The 18,298-nt window shown below is 36.2% G+C and overlaps 1 protein-coding gene across 25 annotated transcripts in view; it reads left to right on the forward strand.

The window, feature by feature from the left end:
• The window catches only part of Dlg2 (discs large MAGUK scaffold protein 2), a 2,050,987-nt gene that overhangs the window by 1,924,785 nt on the left and 107,904 nt on the right, over positions 1 to 18,298 (forward strand). The window lies entirely within an intron of this gene.

Below are 18,298 nucleotides of genomic sequence, written 5' to 3' on the forward strand. Positions count from 1 at the left end.
CATCTAAATTCACCTCTTCCTTACCTTTTAAAAAAGAGTCTCTGTGTGTTCACATGTGTATATATTAATTATGTATATTATGTATAATTATATATTAATATATACGATATTTTATGTATCTATATATAAGGCTTGTTTTTATGGCATACATAATATGCATCAGACTCTTAAATGCATTTTCAATCATGTCTTTGTGTCCTCAGTTTCTGGCCCAGAATCTGACACAGAAGGGAAACTCTCAATAAATGGCAGTCACCATCATATTACACTCCACTATCTGTAGACAATTTATCTGCCAATCTCAAGGCTATAGAACATTACCAAGAACTAGCTAATAGTCAAAATAAATATTAATAGGAACATGAATTTTCCATGATTATGAGTTTAATTCAAAAAGATCTCTTCAGTCCTTCATGCAAATATACATAGCAGTAGTTATTTCTTCTAAACTGCTAATAATGCTTTTAGATTTACTGTAGATTGCAGGCAGAATAAGAGAAATTAGCAGCAGTATCAATTGAAAATGGGTCTGATAAAGGGAGAGACAGAGAAACTAATAGAGTCAAAAAGACACTACCCAATTATTATAGAGTAGTGGCTGTATGCCTGGGGCTTGATATGCAAGACAGAATCTTGTCCTTAAGAAGCACAAAGCCACTGGGCACAGTGGTACATACCTGTAATCCCAGCGGCTCAGTAGGCTGAGGCAGGAGAACTGAGAGTTCAAAGCCAGTCTCAACAAAAGCAAGGCACTAAACAACTCAGTAAGACTCTGTCTCTAAATAAAATACAAAAAATAGGGCTGGGGTTATGGCTCAGTGGTCAAGAATCCCTGAGTTCAATCCCCAGAACCACCACCCCCCCCCAATAAAAAAAGAAGCCCAGAACCTAGTAGAGTAGGGGATACACAGGTGACCCCACAGCACAATGCTCTTATGAATGTCTGGTCAGGGACCCAGGGTCACAATGAAAGGGGTCAGTGGTCAGCTTTTCTGGTTAGGGAATTGGTAAGGGAAAGGCAAGATGAGTTTCCTAAAGTCCAAGATGTTTTAAGTATCTTTGGGATGACTGGTAAGTGTTTAATCAGAAAACCAGGGAGGCATTGAGGAAAACAGGAAGGTGTGAAATACCCTCCTGCCCTCAAGAATCTTCTGTATGGGCCCTATGGACCCTAGTCCAGTACAACTGGAGCTAGATTGTAAGGGCTTAGGCATGAGAGGAGGTAAAGCTGGAGAGGTGACAAGGCCAGCTCACAGATGTATTTACATACACACATGGTGAATTTGATTTTAGGTTTGTAGGAAGAGTCATGGAAGGAAGTTGTTTTGTTTTTTTGTTTTTGTTTTATTAAAGAGAGAGAGAGAGAGAGAATTTTTTAATATTTATTTTTTAGTTTTCGGCGGACACAACATCTTTATATGTGGTGCTGAGGATCAAACCCGAGTCGCACGCATGCCAGGCGAGCGCGCTACCGCTTGAGCCACATCCCCAGCCCCAAGTTGTTTTGTTTTTAACAAGCGTGTAAAGTGGTCATATTTGGTTTTACAAAAATTCCTCTTACTGAGTCCAGAGGAAGAAGAACTTGGGGATGAAAAGACTGGAAATGGCAAAATGTGTTAGGCTGCTGCAGCAACCCAAGCTACAAGTCTTAGGGCCTTAAGCTAAGGCAAAGCAGTCAAAGTGGAGAAAAAGGGGCAGGTATAAGGCAGCAGAAGGAGGTTTCCTAAAGTCCAAGATGCTTTAGGTATCTTTGGAATGACTGGGTTTAAACCAGGGTTTAAGTGGGTGGCAGACTTAGGGCAGGGGCAGACAACTTCATCCACTTCATCCATTGCCTGGAAGACAATACAACAAAACTGCATGGTGCACCTTGCCGTGAATGATATGTTGAATGAAATCCATGAGTCTTCAAAAGAGTAATTTATGTTTAGTATATTCTGCTAAGGCAGTGAAGTATAACACCTATTTTAGAAAAAGTTCTACTTGAATAATTGATTCATCTTTAATATATGATTCTCAATTATCCTAATAACTGAGTTTAATGAATACAAGGATGTAAAATATATTGAATAGTATTCAAGGGTTTTTTAATACTAAGTTATATAGATTATCTTGCTTAAACCTCAAAATAACCCTGTTGGGAAAGTGTTATTGAATCCAAATACAAATAAGAAATCTAAAGTTCCAAAAGAGGAAGTAAATGCTTGAGGGTCACACAGGTAAGTGTTAAGACTGTTTGGACATGAAAGTTCAGGCTTATTCTACCATCACTAGCCTGATCTTATCCAATAAGCAGTCATATTCTGATTGAAATGAGAAGTTATTACATATAACAAAAATTTAAGTCTGTGCTTTGAGTTTACCATCCTTTCCCTTTAAGATGGTGCTCAGGAATTTCTCGGATGCTTTAGATGGCGTGAGTAGAGGATAACTTTTCTGAAAGAACAGCCAAAGAGAACAGACAGCACATGTGTGCAGCAGAGAAAATGATCCCAATAACAGTTGATCTCATTCTTTCCACTTCTCAGAAATGCAGAGTTAAACATGCCATCTTGCCCATGCAAAGCACATAGCCTCTCCATTGCTTTTGAGATGTAAATGAATTCCTACCCTGGAGCACATGTCAAGAAATCCAAGCAATCTGGTCTTCCAGACTCAAATAAGGAGCTTGAAACCTTGATGGTAGTCTCTTTCAAGTTTTGCCTAACTTTGTGAACCTAGACCAGCCATTTAATTGTTCTGTGTGTCAGAATCTTCAGATGCAAAAGGAAAATTATACTATTTACCTTCTTTAGGATGTTATAAAGATAAATATAAGAAATGTCAGTGCTTTGAAAGGTCAAATATTCTGTATAAGTGCAGAATTTATTTTTATTCTGAGTCTCTAGACAGAAGTGGAAATTTTTATCTTATTCCTTTTATTTTCTTTGGCAAATATTCATTGTGAATGCAGGCTCAGGGTGAATTAGGCTTACATCCCACTCTCTTTTCATGATCCAGCTACCTAACATGTGACATGCTGATAATTCTCTCATTGATGTTATCCAATTTTTATTTTATCTGTTGAGATAGGTGTGTCCATCCCCCTTTACAAGATGTGATTGCTGAGCCTTGGAAGAGAATGAAATAGAACTGGCTGACTCCCCAAACTCAGGTCTATTTCCATCATCACCAAATTGCCTCACTATCTCAGCAGAGTAAACAGGGGATTCATAATGAGCTCCAATAAAAATCTGATCATAGGGAGGAATCTAAGGTATGAAGTACAAACTGTGGGGGCTCAGATAAGAAAGCAATTAATTTTAGATTAGGTTTGTTCCCACAAGGTATTCTCAGAAGAAGAAACATTTAAAATAGACTTTGGGGGATAACCAAAACAGATAGAAAAAGAAAGAAGATTATTCTAGATAATAGAAGGAGCATGAACAAAAATTTGAGATGGGCAGGTAAATGGTCTGTTTGGGAACAATGAACACAGTCTGATTAAAACATGGAAATCATAGATTGAATTTTATTACAAAGGTAGGCTGGGCTCAGGTGTGAAGGATCTTGACTATCATGTAAAATAACTTGAGACTCCAAACAGTGAGAAATTTGAACAGAGGAGTTATGTAGTCATATTGGTGATTCGAAAATTATCCTATTGGCAATGGGAAGGAAGGATTAGAGGAGGTTGAGACTGGAGATTAATGTTGGAGTTGGGGATTATTACAGTAACATAGGCAAGAATGTAAAAGGACCTGTATTCAGGCAGAGGCAATGGGTATGGCTGAGGAGGATCAAAGGAATATTTTAAATTAGATTCAATAATAGGAGCATGTTAGTTTTGAAGGAAAGGGAGAAGATCATTGTTGATGAGCTTGAGATTTTTTGACTTAAGCCCCTGAGTAAATGGTTATACTATTAACTGGAAATACAGGAAGAGAAGCCAGTGTTATAGAAGGAAAATTATTTACTTAGATGTTGACTGAAGAGAGGAAGACAGGAAGAGACATCCTCCAATCATATCTGATCATGAAAACTAACTTTGAGGCTTTGTTATGGTAACACATATGAATTGTAGTTACTTTTTTTTAAATCTTGTTACTACCATGCATATTTTATTTGATTTTGTTATGTACTTTAAGTTAATTTTAGGATTAACAGAAGAGCCAATATTCTAAGAATTTTATGTTCAGATCATGTTCTTATCAATATGCAAAACAGAGAAATAAATGCATTCTAATATTTTTATAAACTTCTTATTAATATCTGCAAATTTCACTTGAATAACATTTTGATATATAATTTAATAATGTGTCTATTAAGGTGTCATCTCTAGATTAAACATTTGACCTTTGACTTTCTGGATCTGGCTTATTTCACTTAGCATGTGATAGTCTCCAGTTCTATTCATTTCCTCCCAAATGCCATAATTTTATTCTTCTTTATGGCTGAGTAATAATCCATTGTGTATATACACCACATTTTATTTATCTGTATGATGGTTCCATAGCTTGGCTATTGTGAATTGTGCTGCCATAAATTCTGATGTTATTGCATCCTTATAGTATGCTGCTTTTAGATCTTTGGGATGTATGCCAAAGAATGGTATATTTTCTGTAAAAGCTATCAGAATATTTGTCAGATATATGATATAAGCCATCAGAACACATATCTGATATATAGACATATGCCTATCAGACATATGACATATATTCTGATATGCAGACACTAATGCAAAATAAGAAGACAGAAAAAAAAGAAAATGGGGGTATTCCATCAAAATAGAATAAAGACCAGTGGAGTAGAGGAAGGGAATTGAGGGGGAGGGAGAAGGGATGGTATAGGAGAAGAACAGTGGAATGAATCTGGTCTAACATTCCTGTGTATATATTTGACTACACCACAGTGACGCTCACCATCATGTACATCCACACGACACTAATTAAAAATGAAGTTATAAGCAAATAGCATAAAGATCAGTACAGAAGAGGGAAGGGAACAGGAGATGGAGAAGGGAAGGAAAAAGGGAAGTATTGGGGACTGAATTAGAGCAAATTATATTCCATGCTTTTATAATTATGTTCAAATGAATCCTAATGTTATGTATGACTAAAAAGAACAAAATGCTAAAACATAAATCTCATAAAAAAAGTCATCTCTACCTAATCAAGGGCATATCTATGAGATTAAGAGCCAGCAAATTATTGACAGACTTTTTTTGTTTGTTTTTGAAACTCTTGTCAACTATTCGTTTTGTTTATTTGATTCTTCTCTAAAAGAATCTTAATGATATTTTATGTGTTAAAATAAGCTTGCATTTCAGTTAGACAACATCTCCAAAAGGTAGAGGAATCAGAGAAAGAGTGAGAAATACGTAATTTACTGAGGATCACCTTGAGACCACATTAGTAACAGTGTTCAGTTTCCTGTAAAGCAACTCAATTGTGGAGAATAGCAACAACAAATAAGACTGCAGAATTTGGTTTAATTGTAGTCACAGAACCTCTTGTGCAGTAACATTAACTAAAATGAATGTTGTAGCCATTAAAGCCATTAATTTGGATTCTTAGCTAGATTCTCATAGGTGAGAAAAATGGAGAGGGTGTGCTGTTCATCCCATTTCATGCCTGGAACACAGTAGATTACCAATAATCATCCTCAGTTTCCTCATCTGCAAAATGTGAATGATAACAGTCTTTACACAATAGACCCTTAAGAACCAAAAGATTAAAAGCACATAAAATACTCAATAGATTGTCAAGCACAAAGCACTTCAAAACCTTTATTAACAGTTTAAAGGAAAAGTGCAGCCATGCTTCATTTACTTCTTTCAGTATACCAGATTTGGGGAAAAGCCTACCCCACTTTGCTATTTACATTTGAGGAATTAGAAGGCCTGGAGAGGTTTCAAAGCAAAAGTTTTCTGGCTTTGAAATAATTTAAATATATTAAGTCATTTATATGAGAATCTCTATAATAGGAATGACCTCTTATTCCATATACCTCAATAAAAGAATATGCCTAAATACTTGTTTAGCATGAAAAGCTGAGGAACTCATTATCATCGTTACATAAAGGCATTATGAATTTCTTTAGTTGTTGTCATTCAGGAAGCAACAGATCTACCTTTTTTATTCAAATTCAGCTTGGCTGCCTTGAGCCTACCTCCTTTTGTTCCTGAAATCCAGTCCATCTTCAAAGTGAAAATAAGTTATTAAAAAATCACAATGGAAGTTCACATGCTTTCACTGAGAAACTCCCCACTATAAACCTCAGAGACCAAGATTTGCAACTCTCCTGGGAATACACATCCCACAACCCTCCTGATAGCAGTTCAAGAATTATAAGCACCTGCTGGACCCAGAGCCAAACACCTATAATCCCAGAGATTCGGGATGCTGAGGCAGGAGGATCGGGAGTTCAAAGCCAGCTTCAGCTACTTAGGCCCTAATTAACTTAGTAAGACCCTGTCTCTAAATAAATAAAAAGGGCCAGGGATGTGGCTCAGTGGTTAAGTGCCCCTAGGTTCAATTCCTTATAATAATAATAATAATAATTAGAAGCACTCTGAAGCCACCTCTTCTACGCCAACCCTGTCTTCCCATTCAATCAATTCATAAATCCTTCCCTAAGTAGCCTTTATATTTGGTTTCTCTTCAACAACTTCTGTTCTTAGGGAGTCTTCTCTGGCTCTAATATAAACTTTGATTGTCTCCATCTTGGAAAATAGAGCCTTTAATTTTATGCATCTGAATCAATTAAGTGTCCCTCATTTTGCTGACTTAAACAATATCATGTAACTTAAATATATAAGTAAATTAGATTGCTCTATAAAATTGTTCATGACTATTAATCAAGCTAAGATAGACTATACTACAATAATAAACAATTGTTAAATTTACAATATTACGAAAGTTCATTTCTCCAACCTATTCTACATATCAACTGGGGCTTGAGGTAGGGCTCTGTTCTACATAGGCACTCAGTACCCATGGTGGAGGCCCCAGGGTCTTGTAGCTGCACCATTGGGAATAAGATCTTTGATAGCCAAGGCAGAAGAGAGAGTATTCATACTGACACATTCGTTCACAGACCATGGACCAAGACAAACCACAGAGCCCTCCCCTTTTAATTCTTTAATTGCTATTATGCTTATCTAGATTTACTTTTGGTTTATAATGTGTGCAGCTAATTTTAAAAGATAGTCTAATGGAGACTTATTCATGCTATGTAGAAGACAGTTATTTTATGCTGTTTTCCTGTGAAATGACTCTATTCTTGTTTTCCCAAGTGATAGAGACATTATAACCTAGAGATTTTCTATTTTTATCCTTATAGCTAGGCAAGTTTATGTTGTGCCTTTATAAATGTCAATTTGATACTTGCCAGCACTAGATTTCCACCCAATTTTTACAGATTTCTTCTCCTATTGACTATCAATTCTAATTCACTATCTCCTATTAGAAGTGGTAAATTTTATGTAGAGATAGGAGATAATCCCAAATGAAGTGACTGCTTACAACCAAACACTGAGAATTGTTAAACTATAAAATAGAAGATTGTTTAAAATATAAAGCATAATAATAATAAAAGCAACTACATTCTGGATTAACTACTGTGTATTAGGAACTCCACAGAAATCATTTCATTCATTCTGTACAACACCCTTGGTGAAAAAGTATAACTCATTTATAGTCACATAGCCAGAAGTAGAGGAACCAGGATATGAAATCTGATTGTTTTTATTCTAAAGCCCAATATACTAGTTCAATAAAAATAGCCCATGTAGGCATCACCATGTTCCCTCTGTTGACATTTATAACCCTGGGTGAAAAATACTGTTAGAAAGGTATTGAAGGGCAGTACTTAAGAGCACAGCTTTGGAGCTAGATTGCTGAGTTTAAGAGTCTGGGCTCTGAATTTCTTAGTCAGAAGAACTGAAGCAAGTTGTTTTTAAACCTCTGCATGCCTCCATTTCCTCCTCTGAAAAAATGTGAATAAAAATAGTATCTGCCCTACAGTGCTATAGTGCAGATTAAGTATTGACTACGAGGAAAATCCTTGGAATAGTATGTGGCACTCAGTAAAAATTTTGATCGTGCACCTTGAAAGTATATGTGAAAATAAAGAAGGAAATAATTGTTTTAAAGAACTAAATATGCTTATATTTCATAAACACGCTGATTGCATTCAGTCTTCACAAAAGCCCTGGTAAGTGGGTTATCCTCATCAAGGAAGCAAAACCTGAAATGCAGAGAAGTTCAGAAATGTGCCATAGTCGCCCAGTGAATAAGTGGCAAAACCTGGAGTGCAGCCTAGGTTTTTTAGTGCTAAAACAGGAAGAAAATAATAAAGTATACTTATTAATGTTCTGTTTTTAATAGAATGTGCAAAGATTTCCCTTAAATTGGCAAGAATGATAGGTATTGATTATAAATTTAATCCAAACACTGAGAGCAGAGAGTGACAAAACACTTTTCCTGTGGCTCCTGACCCCACTGTGTTCCTGGCCTGAGGCTTAGCAGTCCTGCTGGAGGGCTCACCTCCATCCAGGCTCCCCCCTGTCCTGGGGGGCACTGTTCTCATCTGCTCTCCTACCTAATGCTGAGCACTTGATCTTGCATTTGAGTTCTATGTCTTTGGCTGACTGTGATGCCACTCTGGAACTTTCATATGTTGAAGAGCTCTTTCTGGTCTCATTGTGGGAAGATTGGCCTTAATTTACCCCAGTTTCTTTCTTTACCTCTTGACCTTTTCTCCTTCCATCTCTCTTCATCTCGGGAATTGCTAGGTTGCTAAAGCTCCATCTTCATGAGACATAATTATACCATGGTCCTGAGCTACCATCTTCTCTCGAATTTTCAAGCCTTGAGTGTTGACTTTTCTGTTTCTTCTAGTTCATTTTGATAGTTGTTTTTAAAGCTTCAGAAATTGTAGAACATAGCTGGTAAGACATGCTTAGTAGTTCTCTTTGTGCAAGGGGAGGTGTCACCATTTTCATTTGCAAAATTCAATGGAAAAAATACTGTCCACGTAATGTTTTCAGCTACAAAACTATCCAAATGTTGTTTGTGTATTGATTCTGGTTTCAGTCCAATTCTTATATCTTTGGTCTTGCATTTGAGTTCTATGTCATAAGAGATGATCAATAAATGAAATAGATAATAAATAAATAAGTAGTTTATATTACACAATAGGATTACATCAGTATAATCAACAGGGATGTAAAGAGAAAAATCACAAAATATTCATGTATGCTGCAGCATCCAAGTGCAACTGTGGACTTAGGCTGAAAAAATTGTTTATTCTGACAGTGCATGCCTTGGCCTTCGTCACCAGTTCTTAACTATGCCCAGATCAGTGTGCCTATCCTGTTAGGAAACTAATCTTAATTACTGGTAGTTTAAAAACTTGTGTTAACATTTATATTATCACTTAAAATTCTTGCTTAATTCTTTATTATTACTGGTAGCAGAGCGGTGGTACAATACTTTGTTTATGTTTTGTGATTCTAACATCTAGCAGGTGGCTCAGAGTACAGAAGTCTGTGACAGGGCACAGAGACCTAGCTTGTTTTGTGTTTTGTTTTTCTCTGAAGCACATACAAATACCCAAAAGCTGTCCTTCAGAAGTGTTCCAGAAATTTAATATGAATCAGAAAATTAAGCCTTTTTGTTAAAAACATTTCTTGACACTCTGAATCAATTTTTTAAAAATTTTAAAAGCAGTTTTGTTTTTTGTTTTTATGATTCAAAGGAGTCTGACCAGCCAGCCAAAATTCTGGTAGAACTAACAAGATTAAGAAGTAGATGTGTCCAAACATCTGAGACTCTATAGACCTAGTTCTATTGAATTTTGCATATGAAATCTCACCCATTTTCCCCTTATTATACAGTGTTTATTCATTACTTTATTAATAAAGCATGTCTATTAAACTCCAAAGTAATAGGTATAATACTAGGTGCTGAAAGAAGATAATCAGAGGTTCTTATTCTCAAGAAACTTACTATCCATAAGAAAAACAAGATGTGTCTGAAAAATCCCATAAGAAAGCCATATCAGTTGACTCATTTAAGCTCATTTTAAGCCATAATAAGGAGTCATAGCATTTTACTGCTATAAGTTACCTTAGAAATAAAACCCTCCAATCCTTCCATTTTATGGATAAAGCAGCTGGCAGAGTGGTTGAAGAATTAATGTCAGGTCTCACAGAGGAAGAGGAAGAGGTAGATCTAAAATCCATTTCTCTATTAATGTTTGTTTTCTTCCCCACTCTGCCATGCTGCCCTTAAAAATGTACTCAACTAAAAGTTTAATGATTGGCACTGCCCAGACCTATGCTGTCTGAATGCAGATTTGGGGTTGTATGTGCATGAGTGACCATGAGCATGTGCAGAGGGGTGGGGAGGGGCAGTCCCTCTAGGGCAGAACTGCTCTAACATGGTTAAATGTTAAAGAGGCAATTTCTGACTTCTCCCTTTTAATACTTAGCATTCAAAGGATATCTCTTTTCTCATGCCAAAAAGAGGGCTCACCAAATGGTTTTGTAAAGAATGGAGTATTGCACCCTCATTTAATTGGCATGCCTTTGCTAAAGTGAAGCTCTCAAATGAGGGATCATGCAAATTAGCTTCTGCACTATTTTCTGATCCAACTGCATCCAAGTGAAAAGAGCAAGATTTCTAGTACTAGAAATCCCTGGGTTGGTACCCTGATCTTCCATGCCATAGCTGTGACATTCAGATAAGTTACTTTGCCTCTTTGAACATTTCACATCTTTCTGTTGAAAGGATATAGTAAATACCTCTTTTGCTGGAATGTTATGAAATTTAGTAATAATGATAACAGTTTATCTCTGACTTTGTCTCTTAGTTGGGTATTTTCTATGCATTATTTTGCCATTACTGTACAGTATATTGTAGAGTGCTTGGCACTGAAGGATTGTGGCATGCTTTCTTATTACTACTGATCTAATATTCCCTTAAAGAATTGTCACCTTGACTAAAATTTGTTTGGAAATCAACATCTTATTTACCAAAACCTACAGCAGACTTAAAAATCCAACAAAAGAATAAAACCTGTGTTGCTGTGGGGTGAGAATGGCCTGTGCAGGGGTAAGAAGTGATAGTTATGAACCAGCCAGATTTCACTAATGAGAAACTACTTTTCTTGTGAGGGCAATGACAAATGTTAATCTATTATTTCATCCCCAGTGCCAAGCACCATACCCAAGTCATAGTCAGCATTTGGTTCAAGAGTGCGATTATCTGATCCCTAACCTTGGACCAGAAAAGTGTGGGATCTAATGGGGTGATAGTCTCATAATTTAGTCCCAATAGTCTTAGAACTGAAGCACAAGTAGCAGAGGCAGCAATGCCCATGGTGGCTAGGGTAAAGAGTCCAATGTCAGTTTCAACTTCAAGAACATCAAAAATGAAAAGCAGAAGGAAATATGGGAACCTACTAAGTAGTATTTTCTAAAACCAGCTTCACTTATAGTTCTCTTAGGATTTTATGTGATATTAATACCCTTTGGTAAAGCCATGCTAAGACCAATGCAAGGCATTGATGCAAAAAGAAAAATAGCTTTTCCTTGAATCTCTCTTAGTTCTGATTAATGGAGTCTTCCTATTTACACTGAGAACCATCACAGATTCAACTTTATGTAGCTTCGGAATATCCAGAAGCACTCCCCTGACGATGCCACTTTTTTTTTTCTCCATTTGAAGTAGGGATGAGATTTGCTGGGAAAAGCTAAAAGTTTCTTCTTTAGGATCATACTTATTTTCTCTTGTGGTAAATTCAGTTGAAGTTATCTGATATATGACATCTTAATTCACATTTATAATAGTTGTTGTATCTTCCTGCAGTGATGTATTCTTAGCTAAAATAATGTTATTTCCTCTTGGCATTTTTTGGGGGGGTGATACTTCATCATAATGCAGAATATCTTGTTATAGAATTATGATTAAGCTATATAACAGTATAATTTTCTCTTCTTTCCCACCAATCCAAGAGTTTCCAACTTGCAAAGCATCATCCTTTTTAAGGCACCAGTTACCAAATGGACTGCACAATACATAGGTCTACATCGTTTGCTTTCAAATATTTTTAAAAAGAAAAAGCTCATCAAGCATAAGTAAAATAGGGGTAATATGCCTCATGAATGGATGAAGGGGAAGGACTAGAGCTATCTGCTCACCACACAGCCCAGGCATGGGATGCTGTCTTGACTCTCCCTCTCTCCCAGCCTACCAACTTGGCTTCTCCTGGGGAAAAGGGTCAGTTCTTCTGACCATGGACGGTTTTGTCCATGAATTAGGAAAATTTTTTTGTCTCTCAAATCTCCCAAATAGTACCTCTCGGACCTTCCTCCCACAAAAGAAAGGTTGCCTCTACTCACTGTGATCCCAAAGTTTAAGAAAGAAAGAGGATGAGAGGGAAGGAAGTAGACAGGAGAAGAGAAAGAGTCATGAAGGGAGGGAGGGGAGCTTTGATTCTCTTGACCTGGGTTAAATGCTCTCCCACAGAAGCCAGGGTATAGATTCGTGTAAGAACACAGCAATTACTGTGAAAATTTTAATAATGAAAGTTGGAGGTGGGAATGAGTAGTGATACTAAGCAGACAAATATATCACCCAATGTAAGGTGTCTATATTAATGAAATAAGTTTTGCAAGTTCACTTTCTTTATACATTTTTTTTGTAGCCTTCTTACTTGCATTCCAGCAGGACACTCTTGAGGAGAGGAAAGATAGTGTACAGTCAACATGGCAGAATTATGTCGAATTGGCTCCTATTTTCATGTAGACAGGACCTATTTATCCTTGTGCCTAGCACAGAGTAGTGCTCAGTAAACATTTGTTGAATTAAGTATAAATCCCAGGGTTATGCCTTAGCCTGTAGCAAGCAGTTTTTCTAATACCTGTCACATTTGGTAATTGTTCTGGAAATTGCAAATTATGATTTATATAGTAACTTCTCTTTCTTTTAAACTGAAGTCATTATCATACATTTTTTAATGAGGGAGAAAACAAAGTGAGAGAAAAAATTAGAAGAATCCAATTCCATCTACATTGCACATGAGCACAGTGATGCTGCAAGTATTTCTATGAGTAATGGCACAAAAAAGATTGACAGTTATATGATGAATGCAAATGAAATTTGCAGGGATGATACTCTTACTAACACACATGGAGAAATTTTATGTATTGTCATTTTAAAAACAAATTGTAGCTTTGTTTGTGTATTAGCACATGCATGCCAAACTTTATTTTAACTGTTTTATTATTTCCTACAAACTGAACATTTCTTCTATCTTTAAATGTCTGCTTTCACTTAACATATGCTTACTGAAGAGCTTTTAGAATAATACCACAAGTAAAGTAAAAGTTTACAGAACCTAAACATAATTTCCATGATGTCTTTCTTTTTTGTCTTTGATGATAGTCTGGATACTGTCATATAAAGGTGGCATGTTCCTCAACCATCCATTATTTCAGTTATTCCAGAAACAAAATTGCTATAAATACATAGTTTAAGACATGGACCAGGTCAGAAAGAGATTGTTTTACTGATATCAAATAGTAAATTATAAAATTTGGGAAAACAGAGCAGAAATATATTGTTTCAGCTTCTGGAGTCCTTTCTAGACTTGAAATTAGTGGGTAGAAAAAACACGTTTTATCCTCCAAAATATTAACCATGATAAAGTCTAAATAAATGTCATATGATAACAATATTGCTTATTACACATGTCACTTTGGTTGGCTGATCGTGAAGAAATGGCATATTCTTTTTTTATTAGAGATTTATATTTCTGCTTAGTAGTTGGGTTCATCCCAAGAACTCATATATGCATGGAATTCAATTTCAGTTCATGATTTCCCCCTTTCCCTCCCATCCTCCCTCCTCTCTCCCATTCTCCTTCCTCTGCTAGACTTCCTTTGGCTTTTTCATTTACATTTGATTGGTTCTTTCACTAATGCATAAAGGTGAAGCTCCCTGTGGTATAGGTACACATGCACATAATATGATTTTTTAAGGAATTCATTCTGCATTGCCTCCCCTTACCCATCCCTCCATTCTGCCTCTCTGTCTCCTTCTTCAACCTACTAATCTTCCCTTTTATGTTATCCTATCCTTCCTACCCTCCTTTTCTTTATTTTACTCTAGCTTCTGTATCTGAGAGAAAATATCTGACATCCAACCTTTGAGTCTCTGACTGTGGTTTATTTTACTTAGGATAATAGTCTCCATTTCCATCCATTTACTGGAAAATGCCACAATTTTGTTCTTTTTCATGGCTGAGTAGAACTCCATTGTATATATATATACCACAATTTCTTAATCCGTATATTGACAGGTACCTGCGTTGATTCCATAATATAGCTCTTGTGAATTGTGCTGCTATAAACATTGATGTGACTGTGTCACTATAGTACGCCAATTTTAGATCTTTTTGGAAAATACCCAGGAGTGGGAAAGCAGGGTCATATGGTGGCTCCATCCCTAGTTTTTTAAGGAAACTCCATGCTGCTTTCCAGAGTGGTTGTACTAGTCGGCAGTCCCACCAATGCACAAGTGAACCTTTTTCTCCACATCATCATCAGAATTTATTATTGCTAATAAATTTATCTTGAAAATTGTCATTATGACTGGAGTAGATGAAATACTAGGGTAGTTTTGATTTTCATTTTCCTAATTGCTAGAGATGTTGAACATTTTTTATAGATTTGTTGTCTATTTGTGCTGCTGCTTTTAAGAAGTTGCTGTTTAGTTCTTTTGCCCGTTTATTGATTGGATTTTTTGGTTTTGTTGGTTTGGTTTTGGATTTGGTTTTGTTGTTTTTGTTTTTTGGTGGTAAGTTTTTTTGGTTCTTTGTATATTCTGAATATTAATCTTCAATGGGAGGAGTAGCTGGCCAAGATTTTCTCCTACTCTATAGACTTTCTGTTCATTCTTTTAATCATTTCCTTTGCTGGGAAAAGTTTGCTGGCATCCCACTTACTAGTTTGCTGGCATCCCACTTATTAATTCTTGGTTTTATTTCTTACACTTTGAGCATCTCATGAAGGAAGTTATTTCTATGACCTAGATGATGGAGTATTGACCTGACCTAAGTTTTCTTCTAGTAATTGTAAAATTTCTGGTCTAATTTCTCAGTCTGTGATCCATTTCAATTTGAGTTTTGTGCAGGGCAATAAAATGGAGGTCTGATTTCATTTTTCCACATATAGCTATCCAATTTTTTCAGTAACAGTTGTTTAAAAGGCTGTTTTTTTCTCCAAAATATATTTTTGGCTCCTTTGTCAAATATCAGACAGAGGTAGGTATGTGTATTTTCCTCTGTGCCTTCTATTCTGTTCCATTGGGCTTTGTGTCTATTTTGATGCCAATACCATGCTGTTTCTGTTACTACAACTCTATAGTATAATTTCAAACACACATTATGATGCCTCCTACTTTGCCTTTCTTGCTTATTATTGCTTTGACTATTCTGGGTCTCTTATTCTTCCAAACTAATTTAAGAATTACTTTTTCTAATTCTGTGAAAAATGTCTTTGGTATTTTGATGGGGATTGCATTGAATCTGTATATTGCTTTTGATAATATGACCATTTTGATGATACTGATTCTGCCTATTCAAGAACATGGAGTGTTTTTTTCATCTTCTAAGGTCTTTTTCAATTTCTTTCTTCAGTGATCTATGATTTTCATTGTAGAGCTCTTTTACCTCCTTGGGTAGATTAATTCCCACATAACTTTTTGAGGTTATTGTGAATGCGGAGTTTTTTTTCTGATTTCTTCCTCAGCTGAATCACTGATAGACTATGGGAAAGCTATTGATTTATGGCTGTTGATCTTGTATCCTGCTACTTTGCTGAACTTAGTCATGAGCTCTCATAGTCTTCAGGTGGAGTTTTTGGGTCTTCTACAAAATAGGATCATTACGTTGGCAAATAGTTTGACTTGCTTCCTTTCCTATTTGCATCCATTTCATTTCCCTTTCTTTCCTAAATCTCTCAGGCTAATGTTTTGAGGACTATATTGAATAGGAGTAGTGACAGCAGATAGTCTTATCTAGTTCCTGATGTTAGAGGAAATGCTTTAGTTTTTCTCCAGTAAGTAATGATGTTGGATTTGGATTTGTCATAGATGGCCTTTACAATGTTGAGGTTAGTTCCTTTGATCCATAGCTTCTCCAGTGTATTTAACATGAATGGCTGCTGGATTTTATCAAAGGCCAGAAAGGGCCTATTCTTGAAGTTTTGTGGAACAGGGCAGTGGAAACCACCTCCTGAGCAGATAAGTGTTATGGCTGAGGCAGGAAAAAGAATTCCAAAGCCATGTAGGACTGAGAAATATCAAACATCTGAGAGGTTCTGCTAACAGACAGGTTTTGAAAAATGTTTGACTCTACTGCTAACTGTTTGAGTGTTTCTTGTTTATTTGGGGGGTGCCAGGGACTGAACTCAGAGGAGCTTAATCCCCAGCCTTATTCTTATTCTTATTTTAATTATAGCTAGATCCTTGCTAAGTTGCTGAGGCTGGCTTCAAACTTGCAATCCTCCTGCCTCAGCCTCCCAAGTCACTGGAATTACATGTGTGAACAACCATGCCGGGCCTGAGACTATTCTTTGTGTAACTTGAGTTCTTGTTTTACAACTCGGGATGTGATCTTTCTTGGAAAATATTTCATACCACCTGCACTTGAACAGAATGGATTGAGGAGTTGATAGGTGAATACTCTCTAAAAGTGGTCAGGTTGGTAGATAGTGCTATACAACTTTTTGCTTCATACATTTTGAGGCTTCATTATTATGTGATTAAAGATTTAGGATTATTATGTCATCTTGTACCTTTATCATTATAAAATTTGTACCTTTATCATTATAAAATTTGTACCTTTATCATTATAAAATTAACTTCTTTATTGCTAGTAATATTGCTTGCTCTGGAGTCCACTTTTTCTAATATCAATATAGCCCTTTCAGTTTTCTTTTGACTAGTGTTATCAAGGTATATCTCATCCCCATCCTTTTGATTTTAACCTAGTTGTGTCTCTATATTTATTGTAAGGCATGTTTCTTATACAAGCAAATGGTTGAATTCTTCTTCTCTTCCCTTCTCTTCCCTTCCTTTCCCTTCCCTTTCCTCTTCCCCTCTCCCCCTCCCCCTCCCTCTCTCTTCTCCCTTCCCCCTCCTCCAGGCATTGACCCCAGTGGGAATAACCACTGACTCACATTCCCAGCCCTTTTTTATTTTGTGATGAGGCCTTGCTAAACTGTTGAGGCTGACTTTGAAAATGCAATCCTCCTGCCTCAGCCTCCCATGCAGCTGGGATTACAGGAATGTGCCATTGTGCCCTGCTGGTTTTTTTTTTTTTTTTCCCACTCTAAAATCTTTGTCCTTTGGTTGAGGTATTGAAAACTTTTACATTTAATGTGATGATTAATATGGCTGTGCTTAAGTTCAAACATCTTAGCACAATTCTTTGTTGTCTCTTTTCTGTTTGGAGGTTTTATTGGATAATTGCTATGGTTGCATTTTTATCTCCTTTATTAACTAGTTGGCTGTAACTCTTGTTGTTATCTTAGTGATTGCTTTAGGGTTTGTAGGATACATCTTGAACTTATTCCAGCTCAGCATTACCATCTGGTAGCAACACTTCATATAAAATGTTAGAATCTTATGAGGTTTACTTTTCATCCTTCCACTTTGGTGATACTGTCATACATTTTACATGTGTGTGTGTATGCATTTATGTTTATATATCAATAAACATGAATAAAATAAACCCTCATGATACATAGTTCATATTTTGGCATAACCAGTCAATCATGTTTTTAAAAGTTTTAAATAAAAAGCAAAAAAACTTACATATCTGCCCACATAGTCACCATTCCCAGAGTACTTCCTTTGTGTACATCCAGAGTTCAATTAGGTATCATTTTCCTTCTGCCTGGAGTCTGTCTTTCACTATTGATTTGAGTGCACATCTGCTAATGAACTCCTTCAGCCTTCCTATTTTTGAAAAAGTATTTTGTTTTGTTTTGTTTTGCAGTACTAAGGATTGAAACCAGGGTTGTTTTACCACTAGCTATGTTCCAAGCCCTTTTTTTTTTTAAATAATGTTTCAAACAGCATACTACAGTGACACAGCCACATCAATATTTATAGCAGCTCAATTCACAATAGTTAAGCTATGGAACCAACCTAGGTGCCCTTCAACCGATGAACGGATAAAGAAAATGTGGTAGGTATACACAATGGAATATTACTTAGCCATAAAAAGAATGACTTTATGACAT

Source organism: Marmota monax, unplaced genomic scaffold, assembly GCF_021218885.2.
Source record: "Marmota monax isolate L192 unplaced genomic scaffold, Marmota_monax_Labrador192_F-V1.1 WCK01_AAM20220418_F8-fsc00096, whole genome shotgun sequence".
Classification (NCBI taxonomy): domain Eukaryota; kingdom Metazoa; phylum Chordata; class Mammalia; order Rodentia; family Sciuridae; genus Marmota; species Marmota monax.